This window comes from Balaenoptera physalus (assembly GCF_965194825.1).
Source record: "Balaenoptera physalus genome assembly, chromosome: 4".
NCBI lineage: Eukaryota > Metazoa > Chordata > Mammalia > Artiodactyla > Balaenopteridae > Balaenoptera > Balaenoptera physalus.
The window spans coordinates 24,092,962-24,107,815 of NC_138891.1; the positions used below are offsets into that span (position 1 = coordinate 24,092,962).

Consider the following 14,854-nt stretch of genomic DNA (forward strand, 5'->3'; position numbering starts at 1 on the left):
AAGGGTGTTTCCCAGAGGAGGGAGCCTGGAGTGTTAGACGCAGGAGGAGGCGGGATGAGGCCCAGGAGGGCCATTGGTTTGACAAGTGGTAGATCACACATTTGTTGGTGTTTTCCTTTCCTTTGTTGGTGTTTTCCTTGCAGAATGAATATCAAGTGGTTTCATTTGCAAAAAATTTGTAGCTTGTGCAAATTAAGAGTCACTGTTAAATTTGATCCTTGCAAGCCCCAAAACACACTTCTGATTACTAAAATTCAGGCTGTTAAATGTGGTTTTAATGGTAGTCATCCACTTTATTCTGTTGTCAACAGATCGACCAAAGACGATCCGTTGATAGAAAGCTCTTTAAAAACTACATTTCTGTTGACGCAAAGGTTTCTAACAGTAATTAAATTTGTATTTTGCCTTTTACCATATGGCTGTTGTATGACATGAGACAGAGAGAGAGAGAGAGAGAGTGTGTGTGTGTGTGTGTGTGTGTGTGTGTTTTCATGGGCATATGAGCTTAGTACAATGGAATGAGAAGGCTGGGGTTAGATAAATCTAGTTTCACAACCTAGCTGGGCCATTTTCCAGGGTTGTGACTTCAGAAAAGTTACTCTCTAAGCCTAACTTTTTCCATCCATAACTCAAATAGGATTATTTTGAAGATTGAGTAATATATAATTTGGTCAGGATCTATACCGTAGTAGGCAATTAATAAATGCTGATTCCCTTCCCCTTACAACTTTTTTTAGGTATATATATTTTTGCATAATATTCATCTATACCCAAAGCCTTATCTTTATGATTTATCTTCGTGTGTTAATTTTGTCATGGAAAGAACATACCTCCCACGATAGCTAACCTATCCTGTGAGAGTTCAAGTGACCAGCAATTTCGTACGGATAAGAATCCCCTTGGGGAATTTATTAAAATGTAGGTTCCCAGGTCCCTAGCACAGAGATTCGAATTCAGTAAATTTCAGGTGGGACCCCTGAGAATCTTCATTTTAAACAAGCACTGCTGTGATGAAGGTTAACAAATGCCAGTTTCTAGGAAGCAGAGGAAGGCTGATTTCAATTTCGTAGAGCTATGCCTGTGCTCAAAATTCTTATATTTGTGTTATTCATGTTTACGGATTATATTTGCAATGAGATAAAAACACATGGATCCCAGATGTCAAGGAACAGTGGTCTTATCGCACCCCACTATCGCCATCCGCGGTATATCCACGGCAGTACTGGGTGACATACCGCCCCCAAATCATCTTCTTTTCCCTGCAGAGTAAGTGGTGACACCCTGTCGCTATGCCCAGAGTTTGCAAAACCAGTGTAACTTTAAATGTTGTTACCAGTAATATATTTAATGGCAGTAACAGTGCACAATCACGCCATTAAAATATTTTGATGCATTTGTCTATCTGACTCTGTGTCTTCTGGTTGATAAACATCTGTGTCATTATATATCCTTTGTTCTCCGCATCTTGGAATCACATAATTTTTAGTTCACGTTGTTCCCAACCTCATTTTATAGATGAGAGAATAATTTATCCTTTTTTCACCTCCTAGTCCCAGCTCTCTTCTTTGCTTATTCACAGGAAAGGATTGAGACATATATACATGCTTGGTGTTAAGCTATGTATGGAGAATATAAAACATATTTGACTTGTGTATAGTAAATTGCGCTTTACGTTCCTTGTACGTAATTTACAAATCAGATGACTCAATGGGGATATGTTTATTAAAAAACTATACTGAGTCATTTTATAACTGTTGGCATTCCATTGATGGTTTGCTTCTTTTGGAGCAGGATGCCAGTGTCCTGGAGCCTTGCCTAGAATCAGGGTTTCTCCATCTATACCCATAGCCCTTGAGGAGAGAAGACAGAACTGAATTTCATGAAGTCCATTCTATACCTTATGTGCCTTATCTCAGCCATCTTATTACAATCTCCAAATAACCTGGTGTGGTAGAAATTGAGGCAAAGAGGTTCTGTAATGTGGCAGATGTTGTAGAGATGAGATTTTCACACCCTGGGCTCTTATCTGGCTCCAAAGTCCAGCCTCCTCTCTCCACACCCGGCGTAGTTTCCCCAGCCACATACTGAGAGTATGAAATAGATCATTGTTCCTGATTGTGGCTTAGAGACCCTTGTCCCTGGTATTACAGTAACCTCAGAATTTTTGACAAGAAGCAAATGGACAAAGGTAATGTGCAAACTTGAGTTAGTTCAACAAATATGAACTGTGTGCCAGGTATCAGATCAGGACTCCACCCTCGTGGGCCCTCCCTATCTTTGTCACCTATTCTTATCTACCATCCAAGTGCTGCTGCAGGCTTTTCTTTTAGAGTGAAGACACCAATGGATTTCTGCACTGATAAGATCAAGATTTGTGTCTTGCTATAGCTATCCCTGTCCCTGTGTGGGGCTGAGTGTTCCCAGCCCCTGGGAACAGTGCTCTGTCACTTTGAAAGTTTAAAACAGTTCCTTAGGGGATTGCCCGGAGGTGCACAATAAGTGTTTGTTGATTACCCTCTGAGACCCTGAGGAAGTCTACAGGGGGCGAGGGAAGGAGCCCAGAGCCCTGCAGAGGGGGTCTGGGGAGAGGTCAAAAGACCACCGTGTACGAGACCGGTCTGGAGGCTTGGCAGTTCTTCCCGTGACCCACTGTGCAACCTTGGGAAAGAAAGGCATGTAACTTTGCTGGCTTGATTTCCTCAGCTGTAACTGGAGAAGGTTTGGCTCAATGATGGCAAAGGCCCCTAAGCAGAGGCGCTGAAGCGAGCATATGGTAACTCCATGCCTGAGGCATGCCAGGGGTCCCGGATTGCAGAGCTTCCTCCGACTGTCCTCGAAGGGATACTAGTACTGGCCAGACCTCAGGTTCTGCCTTTACCCCATACGCTTTTGAGGAAAGTGCATGAATTTAAGAGTGAGAGAGATTGTCTGCTTTGGAGGAAATAAGGATTTTTACTGGCTGGGAATCAATCAAAAGGTGACAAAATGGGAGGTAGGGAATCACGGTTTGAAATTTTATGGCTAGGAAGAGCCTTAGAAATAAACTAGCCCAACCTCTTCGCATTCCACATAAGGGAACGGAAGTGCAGGGAAGTCATAGGATTTGCTCAGGGTCACACCGCTAGTGGCAAACAGGGAACAGAAGCCAGTGTCCCTTGCCCGTCTGGTACGCTGTCTGCAGAAACAGGTAGGTCCTGTCCTAAGGCAGATTATCAGGAGGGCAGGAGGCGGCAGTCAGTAAGCAAAGCCTAAGGAGGCACCGGCACTCTACGACTATTCTGTTGGGGAGAGCAGCCTATCATGCCTGCTGGGCTTCTCACAGACATTGCTAAAAGGACACTACAGTGCACACTTTCCGTCCCATCGAAGCCCTTGGATTCTTGTCAACTAAGGTAATGAAGAACATTTCTTTTTGATCTGGGAGAGGCAGAAGGCTGTCTCCTGTTTTTTAAAGCATTTTCCCTCTCTCATTTAAATGAAAATCGCTAAGGTCTACCATAATGTAGTTTCGAGAGGAATGAAACATTTTCTCAGGGAGTATGAAGAGGAAGACCCAGCTCGCACACCCCATGTTGCTGGCCATGCCTATGTGCGTGTTCATCGCAGGGTGCCCTGTTGTCATGAGCAATCCAGTGGCTGTACAAATGCTACAGGGACATCCTGGGGTTATTTCAGTAACCCCTGAAGGCCGGCTCTGTGCCAGGTGAGAGAGATAGGAGCTGCCACTTCCTGCTTTGTGAGTTGGATGTTGTTTCTAGGTCCCGTTTTGTTTGTGTTAGTTTTCCTGTTCGTGTGTTAGAACAACTTCTGATTATTTGCAGGGTTGATTACCACTAGATAATAAGAGCAGCGATTCAGTAAAAACAAAGCTGAATTTATTATCTTACCAGGCAAGAGAGACTGGCGTTCAGAATCAGTCTCCCCAAACGTATAAGCTTTTTTCATGCAAGCATGGAGATTTCTGATTAGTTCTGATAGAATGCTGATTCGCTTCTAGACCAACGTGAGGATTTTCTGTTTTCAAAACCTACTCGGCATTCTGGTCTGTCCCTGCGTAGACCTATTTATTCTGGTCTTGTGGTCCTTGACCCGAACTCGGAGAGCAGGGGTGCCAAGGTCTCGGGTGGCCCTTGGTGCTCATGGGAGTGGCAGTAGCCAGTCACAGCTGCGTCCCGGGTGCCTGCTGCAGATTCCTCCTGTCGTGTGTTCTGCCCTTTCCTTTGCACTAATGCACGTTCCACCTTTGCTTTAAAACGGGAAGGGGTGGGAGGACCACTTTGAGGAAGCAGAAGGCACTGGGATACATGGAAAAAGTGATGACGTGGCAGTGAAATGAAGCCCCGAATGGGGTTTTGCTCAGATGTTAGAGAACTGGCCTACCCCGGGTGCTGTGTTAAATCAGGTTAAAAAAAAAAACAAAAAACCTGACCTTTAAAGTTTTTCCTGTCAAGGTCTAGCAATTCTGGAGTTTCTTTAGCCCCTGTACCCTGCAAGTTGACTTTTTGCACAGAAAAAGAGTGAAATATTCTCTCAGAAATTACCTGGGAGAACGTTATTTTCTCTAAATGAATATGCACTACGAAGTGAGTTCTTACCTTGTTTTGTTGTTTATTTAATATTCTTAATATTCATCTTTGTTTTTTGACGTCTTTTCAGGAAATCACTCAGGAGCTTTGTACCATGTTCGAATGATCTGTGTTAAGACTTTCTTTTCTATTTAATGATAGGCGTTTGCAATAAGATCATTTGCGCGTCTCTCTATTTTAGGAAATACTTTTCGAGGCCTTTAATATTTTCTCTTTTATGAAGCTTAAACGGGAGTCTTACATCCAATCCTAGCAGCTACCTTCCATTAAAAATGACCTATTTTTCCCCCCATGAGGTTTCCTGACTCAGGGAGGAAAATAAAAGTCGGGTGATTAGTCATTGTGGCGTTCAGCAAACAAATACTTCGGAGGCCATGATTTATGTTGCTGGTCGGAAAAAGAGGTTATATCTGTCTCTAGACAATGACTCTTGTGAAAGGTAAGTGCCCTGTGTTCCCAGAAGGTCCCCAGAGTGCCCCTGTTTGTTGCGTTCAGGTTTCTAAAACCCGGTGGCCATTTTCTGTGAGTTTGAATCCCTGTGTTAACTCCTCCCCCTGTGGAGTCTATGAGCATTTGTTTTCTAAAATGAAAGCACAGGCAGAAACTCGAGCTGTTCTACAGAACAGCCTGTTCTTTAGATGTTTTTTTTTTTTTTTTAGATCAGTGTATCTAAAGCATAATTTTTCTAAACAGTCTATTGTGGGTTTTTATCTACAGTGGGTTTGGGTTTGTTTGGGGAATTTTACTTTTTTTTAAATGCAGACAACATATTTATTGATGTAATTGCTCCCTGTTCGCCTCAGCCCCAGATAATTTCACTCTGAAACAGGTGAGCAGGGAAACTATTTGGATATCTACTGCCAGAAACCTTCATTTAGTTTTAATCAAATTTCTTTGGGGGTAAAATTGGCAAAAGCCAACTGGAACTTAGTTCCTTTCATACTCTTTCCTCCCCCGCCCCCCCATCCCCGCCCAACAGTTTTCCCCAGTCAGTTTCTTTTGTCTAAACCATCGTGCATCCATTTGTGTGTCTGGCCAGAGTTTTTGTAGCCTTTCCGCAGTACAGAAAAGCTTCTTTGCCTCTGGTTGTATGTCAGACTGGCCGGTGGGCTTGCTTGACAGCCCTGCCAGTCACCTGCATCTCCTGAATCCTAGTTTGAGGTGACTTTCACAATCCCGTGCTGCCTCAGAGATCTGTGCTGTCATGCCTGGCCTCTTTCCAGAGATTGCGGTATTGCCAGCAGTGGCTTCAAACTGGAAAAAGGGGAGGTGGAAGAGAAATGATGGAAAACATGGGAGGAGGGATTGTGGAAAACAGAGGAGAAGGAAATGTGTGTGCAAGGAAAGTATGTACGTGGACTCAAGTAAATATCTGAGAGCCCAGGTCTATAAAAATGATCTCTGTGCATTGGCATTTTGTGTCTGGATCCAGGTGGGGAACCACTGTGAATGTGGGGCTGTCTGTTGATGGTGGGGAAGAGGCGTGGTAGAGCTGGGCAAGTGCACCGGCAGCTCGGGACTCCCCTGGCAGTCCAGTGGTTAAGACTCCTTGCTTCCACTGCAGGGGGCGTGGGTTGGATCCCTGGTCTGGGAACTAAATCCTGCATGCCGCATGGCGTGGCCAAGAAGGAAATAAAATAAAAAAATAAAGTATAGCTTTAAAAAAAAAAAAAAAGGAACGTTAGCAGCTCTTCTCCAGGAGGGTCCCCCCCCAGCATGACAGATGCTTAGACCGCTCTCCAGACCAACTGGGTCGGCTCTGCACCAGCCCCCTCAACGTCTCTAGAGCGGGGTTTGCTTCCTTGGCTTGACCGCCATTGTTCCATTGAATACTTCTCTGAGATTCCCCGAGGACACTTGTGATCTTGCTGGATATGCTTTATTGTGTTGACCCCATTATTTGACCTCCAGGCTCCATTTCTGTGATCTAGTTTCTAGAATCGTTGTTGTCTCTGTGACGCTGTGATGGAGCATGGTATCAATTCAGAATACTCTGACCCACTGAGCAGCTGTGCATTCTCAGCAGTTACTGCTTCCCTTATTACATCACCTGCTTGTGCTGAATATGGAACCGAACGCTCTATTAAAATGGAGAGCTGGGTGCCTCTGAGAGTGTGAGTCTGATTGTGTGGCGGGCTGATGAGGAGTTATCATTCTCCTTCTCGAAGCTTGAGCAGACTGTATCATTAAAATGATTTTAGGGAATTCCCTGGCGGTCCAGTGGTTAGGACTCGGTGCTTCTACTGCCAGGGCCCAGGTTCAATCCCTGGTCAGGAACTAAGATCCTGCGAGCCGTGCGGCACAGCCAAAAAAATAAATAAAAATTTTTTAAAAATTTGACTTTGAAGCAAAGTGGAGAGTTTGATACCTGCCCCTCTGTCCCCCAGGACTCAGTAGGAAATTTCCCACATGGGAATGAACAAACTGGAGGGATCCTGAAGAAATATTATGTGACCCAAATATATTCCGTGTTGAGGCTTCCCACCACCCCTTCTTCGTTAAGATGGAGTACTTCGGTAGTTTTGAAAGCTTGAATACTGATATCTCACCATTTAAATTTTAGGAGGGCTATGAATCACTGTATGGAGATTGATATGTTCCAGGCTTAAGTGATCTATCCTTATGTTATAGATTAGGGTCTAAAATTCAGATACATCCAGGGGCAGGAAGGTAATATGAATGTTCAGTGTGGGCTGGGTATAGGAAGACAGAATGGTTAGATCGTGGCAAACTGGAGGGCATTAAAACGTTTTAAAATACTGTGGGGCTGAATGAAACAGGTCTGCAGGCCGAATTCAGCTTCTGCACTGCTGCTCTGCACGGCAGTTACAGAGCTACACCATCTGACTCCATCCACCAGGCTGGGTTTCCTCAGTGGCAGCTTGCCCAGTCTTCCTGCAGAGCATTGGGCGTGGAGCTCTCCAAGACCCAGCCCAAGAAAAATTCATGGCTGTTGAACCTTCTCCATGTCACAGCAAATAAAGGAGCTACTCTGGATATGAAGCGTGTCCATCTCATGCAGGCAAAGTGATTTGCGGCAGCAGAACACACCTTGTATGTCGGAGGACACCTGGAGAGACATCAGACAGAGCAGCCTTGACTAAGCTGCCCAGCGCTCAGTGTGCCCATTTCAGGATGGAACAGGAAGGACCCACCAATGGAAGCCCCGCCTTACCCGGCCATGTCACTCCCAGGACAGCTGAATGGAGCCAAGCCTGCAGAGGCTAACCTGGACGGTATTGGGCCATGGGGTGACAGCAGAGGACAGTGGGCATATCTTGATATACCTGGTCTCTGATATTGACCTGCTTGGCCCAAGGTTGCTTTCTGAAATATCAGGCAGTTAGCAACTTCCTAACTCGTCCTAGGCTGGGACAGCGTGAGAATTGTCCTCTCTCTCCGTTGACACTCTGTTGACCTTCCGCACATCCTGGAATTTATAATGCCTTCCCTTTTTTCTAAACATCTTTTAATCACTCTCATTTTCGTCAGCTCTCTTGGTGCTAAGTGAGTCATAATGTCTGCAAAGCACTTACTTAGCACAGGGCCTGGCATGTAGAAAGTGCTCAGTAAATACCAGCTCTTATTGTCATTGGCATCGTCATCACCGCCATTATAACTCTTGTCATTTCCCCAGTGGATACGGAAACTTGGTTTCCTTAAACCTTAAACTTGGTTGTGTACCTCTGCCACCACCACCCTGACATAAAGGAAGACGGACCCCACACACATAACCCACTGTGTCGGAAAATGCACTTCACGTGATCCCCAGCTCACTCCTGCACGCTGATGTTTGGGGAGCACTGCTGTAGGCACCGTGGTGAAGCACAGAGACAGGCTTGCATAGAGATTGGTCCTTGTGGACTTGCTAACTAGGCGGGGTACTTTGGGACAGTCTCAGGGGTGGACGCTGGGGAGGGATGTGCCTTTTACATTATACGGTAGGGATGTATGATGGGGTGGTTTTGACCACACTAAGAATCTGATTCTGAAGGCTTCGGTCCCCTGGCTGTGACTTTAACCTCAACGAAGTACCTGATTCCTACCCCCCACCCCATTGACCTTCTGGCCATGCAAACCCTGTTGCCAAGAAGGGAAATTCCTATATTAGAGGACAGACAACCTTTGTGCATCAGGGAGCCGACACAAATAGTAAAAATGTAGAACTTTAAAGGTAGAACATGTATCAGTGTAAAAATGAGGGGCAAGCCAGTCTCAGTGAAGATTTTGGGACCCTGGTAGGTGATGAGAAGGGAGGTGTAGCTGAATGTTTTTTTAATGTTGGTGACCGAGAGTATTGCCTGCTCCTAAGAAACATTTTGAAAAGTAGAAATAACCGATCCCATGCTGCCATGGTGGCTTATTGTTTGGACTGGAAGCTACCAAGGTGGTGAGGAGAAAATGGCCACAGGACCTTAGAGATGAAATCCTAGCTTCATATCAAATTCATTTAGTTTAGAAAGTGAATTAACTAAAAGCCTTTTCAGCCCCTCAAAGCTCTCGCCTGTATTTTGAGGGTAATGTGGTCTAGCATTTTGTTAATTCATGATTGTGGTGATTCTTTTTCCTTTCTGTACTGTACTTTCAGATGGCCTGAGGCACTGGACACTTAATGGCCTGGGGTCCTTAGGGCTACATGAGACTCGGAAGTGGAACTGTATACTTAGCAGTTCCTGAAATGGCTCTCTCTTTTTTTCTTCCACCTCTTCCTGCCACTGTTGGGGAACTTAGCTTGGAGATCTGGCCCCCAGTCCCCTCTCCCATCCACCCAGATGAGTTGTTGCTGTGGTGTCTGGTAGCCTCCTGGAAGATATGTCTAAATCCCCAAAGCTATGTCTAAATCCCCAAAGCTGTGAATGTGACCTTTTTTGGAAAAAAAGATCTTTGCAGATGGAAATTTTTTAAGGCTCTTGAGATGAGTTAAATCCTGGGTTATCAGGTGGGCCCTGAATCCAATGACAAGTGTCCTTATAAGAGATACACAGAAGAGGGACACATAAAGAGGAGAGGGCCATGTGAAGATGAAGGTAGAGATTGGAGTTATGCAGCCGCAAGCCAAGGAACCCTGGAACCATCATAAGCTGGAAGAGTCAAGGAAAGACTCTCCCCCCTGGAGCCTTCAGAGAGAGCTCAGCCCTGCCAGCACCTTGATTTTGGACCTCTGGCCTCCAGAACTGTGAGAGAATAAATTTCTGTTGTGTTAAGTCCCCAAGTTTGTGGTAGTTTGTTACGGCAGTGTTTGGAAACGGATACAGTGTCAAGCCTAGCCTTGATTCGGAAGTGCCTGGGAACTTGTGAAAAATCAGTTCCTGGGGTCTTACCCTGTGGCTGTTCTGATGCAGTCAGTCTGGGGTGGCACCAAGAAACTGAATTTTTAGTAAGAGCCTCCAGGTGATTCTGATAGATCCATTTACCCTCTCAGTATTGGTAGTCCTCAAGTTCCTTCTTTTGCCCTATTTCCTTTTTAGCCGCTTTCCTTGGGCATTAGCCACGCTTGTGTGTGCAGCGACCTCCGATGTATCAGTGCACGGCACCAATGAACCTCCACCCCAGCTTCCTTTCAGCATCACGGTCCGTCGTGGAGGCCGGTTGGTGGAGAGCGCCAGCTGCGTCTTCCACGGGCTCCTCAGAGGGAGCACAGACCTCGTTCTCCTCCTTCCAAACCAGCTCTTTGGTCCGGTTCCCTGCCTGTTAATGGCACATGCGGGCAACAGAACTGGTGTGTCAACCTTCATTCTCCCCTCTTTCTTTCTCCTCCAATGTCCAACTAGTTGATGCTTCCATCCAGATCGCTTTCACTTCTTTCTCTCCTTGTCATCCCCACCTGTCTCCTTACCTTCTTTCCAGATCCCCTCCAGACATCCTTCTCATCAGACTGTTCCCAGAATGACCTGTCTGCAAACGTGTCAAATGACTCTTGCTTCAAATCTCGTAAATGACTCACCGTTGTCCAGGCTGCACGTTAGAATCACCTGGAGAGTTTTTTTTCTTTTTTCTTTTTAATCCCAATACCTAGCATCCACCCAAGACCAAACAAATCAGAATCTCGAGTTGGAGCCTGACTGTTGATATGTTCTCAGGTTCCCGTAGGTGATTCCAATATGCAGGTAAGGGTTGAGAACTACTGGGCTAGAGGATCGAGTCCGAAGTCGATGCTTTCTTCACGACTGCGTCCCTGCCAGTCTCTCGCTCTCCATCTCCCACCCGGCCCTGCCCACACCCCATGCCACAGACATCCCACCTCCTTGCCCTTCCCCAAATGCGTCATTCTATTTCCTGCTTCTTCGCCTTTGCTCGACCTTTCCCTAGAATAGAATGCCTTTTTCCCTCTTGGATTCCAAAACAATGCTCCATATCTCTCAAGACTCAGTTCCACCTCACCCTCCCTGACTCGCCTTCCGCAAACCCAACTTAAGGCTGCCTGCTCCAGACCCCTGGTCATGCTCACTAGAGCACTGCCGTCATCGTGTAGGAGCTGTTTGTCTGCATGTCTTGTCTCCTCCATCGGACTGTGGGCTCCAGGAGGCTGCTGAAAAGAGAAAGAAAGAAAGGATTAAACAAAGCCAAGGGGACAAAATCATTCTTCTGTTTCTCTGAATCATTGTATCCACGCTGCCTTATGGTTCATCAGGCACTTTTTAGCAAACAAAACTGCTTGGTTTTTTTTTTTTTTTTTAACTACTTGGTTTTAATGAATGTAATGCAGTTGTAGCAGTAGTGGTGGTGGTAGCAGTATGTAATTCCATTAAGTGAACACTTGCTAGCTGAGGTCTCTATAGTGATTGCCTCGTTTAACTATCATGATAATCATCTCAGGTATCATTCCCACTTTACCGAATGAATTAAACAAGATGCTGTGTGGTCAGGTCATGCAAAATGGCAGAGAATATGAAGTAGAATGTGTAGATGACCACTTGGTCAGCAGTATGTCTGGTATATCGACTGATCAGGAAAAAACTGGTTTTATTGGTAAAAATAGCTAATGTGTAGTTTTTTGAGTGGCAAGTACACATTGGATGCTGAATTTGGCATAAAAAATACACAACCACTAAACGTATCAATCATAAATGAGATGGTGGTTTATATTTACTAACATTTGGAATCACATAAATATAGTCTTCCTTTTAAGTGTGCTAGAAGGAATTTGTGACCCAGAGTCACAAGATCAGGGTTGAAAACCCAACCTTGCCAGTTATAAGCCATGTGGTGTTGGGATTTTGGCTTAACTTTTCTGAGCTTTAGCATCTTCATCTTTGAAATGGAAATATTATTTCACAGCCCACAGGGGTGTCATGAGAAAGGAGAGGAGATGGTGTGTATGGAAGTGATTTGTAAATGGTATAGGGCTAAACAGGACTAAGGCGAGGAGTTCTTGTCTTTGTGCTGCGTTTGGGTCCTGAAAGTTGGCGTTTGGGAACAGTCAGGACGGGGAAGGCGGTGTTTTTCTGGGTGAGCGGATATGGGCACTGGAACAGTTGCAGGCTGGCTGAATCCCCCGGTGCGGCAGGGTCTGAGGATGCTGGGATGGGAAAAAACAAGTGGCCCAGGCTAGTTAGGGAGAATGTGGAAGGAGAAAGATGGTTGGAAATTAGAGACTTGCTGTGCTTATTGATACAATGGAGCTGAGAGAATGTAATGGTCAGGGTTTTGCGTTGGGTCACCTGTAACCAAGGACCAACCCAGGGACCACAGATCAGCTCCAGGGGCTTGATGTCTTGTTCTTTTACTCGTAGGTTGTTCCCAGCAATTTCACCCCCAGCAGCTCTGAGGTTTTCTGGGTCTCAGAGCAAAAGCTCAGCTACCCTGAGGTCCTAGCGTCTCCATTCCAAACATATTAATGTATTAAGACGCCGGAGTTTCTCTTCACAGGGTCAAGGTGACTTCCTGATTGTGTGGCTTCAACCTCCTTCCTCTTTAAAGATGAAGCCGAGGCTTTATCTTTTTTATTCTAATTGAAGAATATTTTCTAAGTCGTCATCAGTATAACACTTCTGATCTTGAATCACATTCTGCCACTCTCCAGAGGAGAGCATAGGAAACAGCTTTTTTGTCACAGACATCACCACCCTAAACTTATCTGAAAGTTTCTGGAGCAGGAGTCAGCATATCATTTTTAAGGAATCAGTAGGTATATTTTAAGATGCAATTGTTGTTCTAAAATATTCCCACAGATTAGAGATAATGGACCAAGTGAACACCATTAAATTTGACCAGAATGAGTGAGTTTTTGAGTATCAGTTAAAAAAATTCAGTCTTGGAAGTTGGGAAGCCAAAGAGGGAGAAGAACACGAGGACAGAAAGAAGAACTCCATGCCAAAAAAAAAAAATGCTGTATATTATAAATAAAATCAGTTATCGTGCACGTACTATTTGCTGTGCACTTGCACTGAATGGGTGTTCCTGTACCCATTGAATCCCTCCAGCACCTCAGGAGGTGTGTAGGATTTGCTCCATTTTATACGTGAAGAGACTGAGGCTTAGGGAGGTCAGGTGCTTTCTGAAGTCCTGCTGTCAGTGAGCGGGTCCCAGCAGCTGCCAGTTGAGGAGTATGGTGCATTGTAAGGCGTGCGGAGCCAGAAGGGTAGAAACCTGTTTTGGTCACACCATGAGACCTTAGGCAAGTCATTCTACTTCTCCGTCCCTCCATTTTCTCATATCTAAAATGAGAGGGTTGGACTAAACAATCTAAAGTTCCTCATCTTATAAAACTCTCTTTGCTAGGGAATAGCAAAGGAATGGGAGATGCTTAGCCCAGGAAAGGGACATGCAAACCTTCCAAGGGCTGTCGCGTGGCAGAGTTTACAGTTGAGGGCCCCCCGTGAGGCCTGCTCCCCTGAGGAGGAAATTCCCACACTGGGTGGAGTGGTCCTCACCCCTGGTCTGCAGGATCTCTAGAATCCATCTGTGGCAAATTAAGAAGGAGTTAGAAGGCGCGCTCCACGAAGAAGCTTGCTCCCTTTGCTTTTTGTTATCTAAAACACCCAAGGTCTGTTTATTTTGAAGGGAGGCTCCCTCATCTGCCATTTTGAGAAAGGTTTGGGGGACTAGATTGCCAGTTACTCAAGACCCAAGAGCATCTCTTTGTGTGGACTCAGCACCGTCTTGTGGACATGGTACTGTGAACTGGGAATGGACTCTGGTCACCAAATGTAAAGGAACCTCAGGACACAATCCTGAAAGAGTTGCTGCCTGGGAAAGGCTCTGTCTAGGGATCATGTTTTGAGGACAGGCTGCCTGCTTTCAAAGGTAGGATCTGCCTTGGGGAGTTTACTTTTATGACTCTAACCCTATTATTATGCCCATGACACCTGGGAGAGCAGAGTGGACAGGCTCAGTGACACAGTGAGCCGGACCTTCCCAGAGTTGTGGTACTGTACGGCCGGGGTCCTGTTTCCGGGGCGGGGGACAGGGGGCATCAGTACAGAGGCCGCCTCAAGAGGGAGCCCCGAGCCGCTTCCCCTCTGGCCTCCTTCCCCCTGTATCCTGCATCCGGCTGCACCTCTCCTGGTCTAGGACTCTGCCCTGCCCCCTCTCCTTCTTGCTGGTATTGATTGCCACTCAGAGCATATAACTTACCTTATGGTGCTTCAAGGCCCCCTTCCCCAAGAGGTGAGGATGGAACAGATTGAAGGTGTGAAGGGAACAGAGCACTCGGGCTGAAAAATGCTTTGCCTTCCCCCACCCTGTCTCCTCATACTGGTGAGGCTAGCCACATCCACGTTCCTGCTATTTCTGTGTGGGAAGAAACTGAGTAATAATCTTATCCAGGGCTAAGATGACGGTCGAGGGCAGTCTTGCTCAGTGCCTTTACCAGACTGGAAAGAGCAACCTGTGGCCCTAGAGAGACCACTCGAGGGTAGAAGCTCTCTCTGGATGTTCAGAACCCCAGCCTCTTCTTCTCTGCTTATCCTTCACAGTGGGGTTGGTAGGGGGTTGGGGGAATATGTGTAAAGGCATGCAGGGCTCCCCAAGATAATAGAGTCACTGATTTTGCATTTGTTCATACACAGTTATTGGCTCTATTGATATTATATTACATCGTGATGCATGTACCTGTTCTTTAAAAGTGAGTTATTTGTTCTTTCAATTACATTACTGTACCCATATTAACATATTCTCCCAAGACCTTAGTATAGGAATGCTTAGTGAATTACCCACAGTCCCTTATTTTGCTAAATATTTATTTTTGCACTTACCTTCCATAATTATGTTCTTCTAACTTCCCTTCTTTGGGCATCAGCCTGGCCTGAGCCCCATAGCTCCTGACC

General features: G+C 45.7%; 1 protein-coding gene and 1 long non-coding RNA gene across 9 annotated transcripts in view; one reads left to right on the forward strand and one right to left on the reverse strand.

Moving 5' to 3' along the window:
• Positions 1–14,854, reverse strand: part of LOC309660567 — a 412,061-nt gene that overhangs the window by 279,125 nt on the left and 118,082 nt on the right. The gene's annotated exons all lie outside the window — the stretch shown is intronic.
• The window catches only part of ZBTB38 (zinc finger and BTB domain containing 38), a 117,459-nt gene that overhangs the window by 77,772 nt on the left and 24,833 nt on the right, over positions 1–14,854 (forward strand). The window contains exon 1 of one of the 8 annotated variants that reach the window (XM_082461173.1): positions 3,242–5,025. The exons of the other annotated variants lie outside the window; for them this stretch is intronic. The gene's annotated coding sequence lies outside the window, so the exon portion shown is untranslated. Of the gene's footprint in view, positions 1–3,241; positions 5,026–14,854 lie in introns of those variants that run through there. 8 annotated transcript variants of the gene reach the window in all.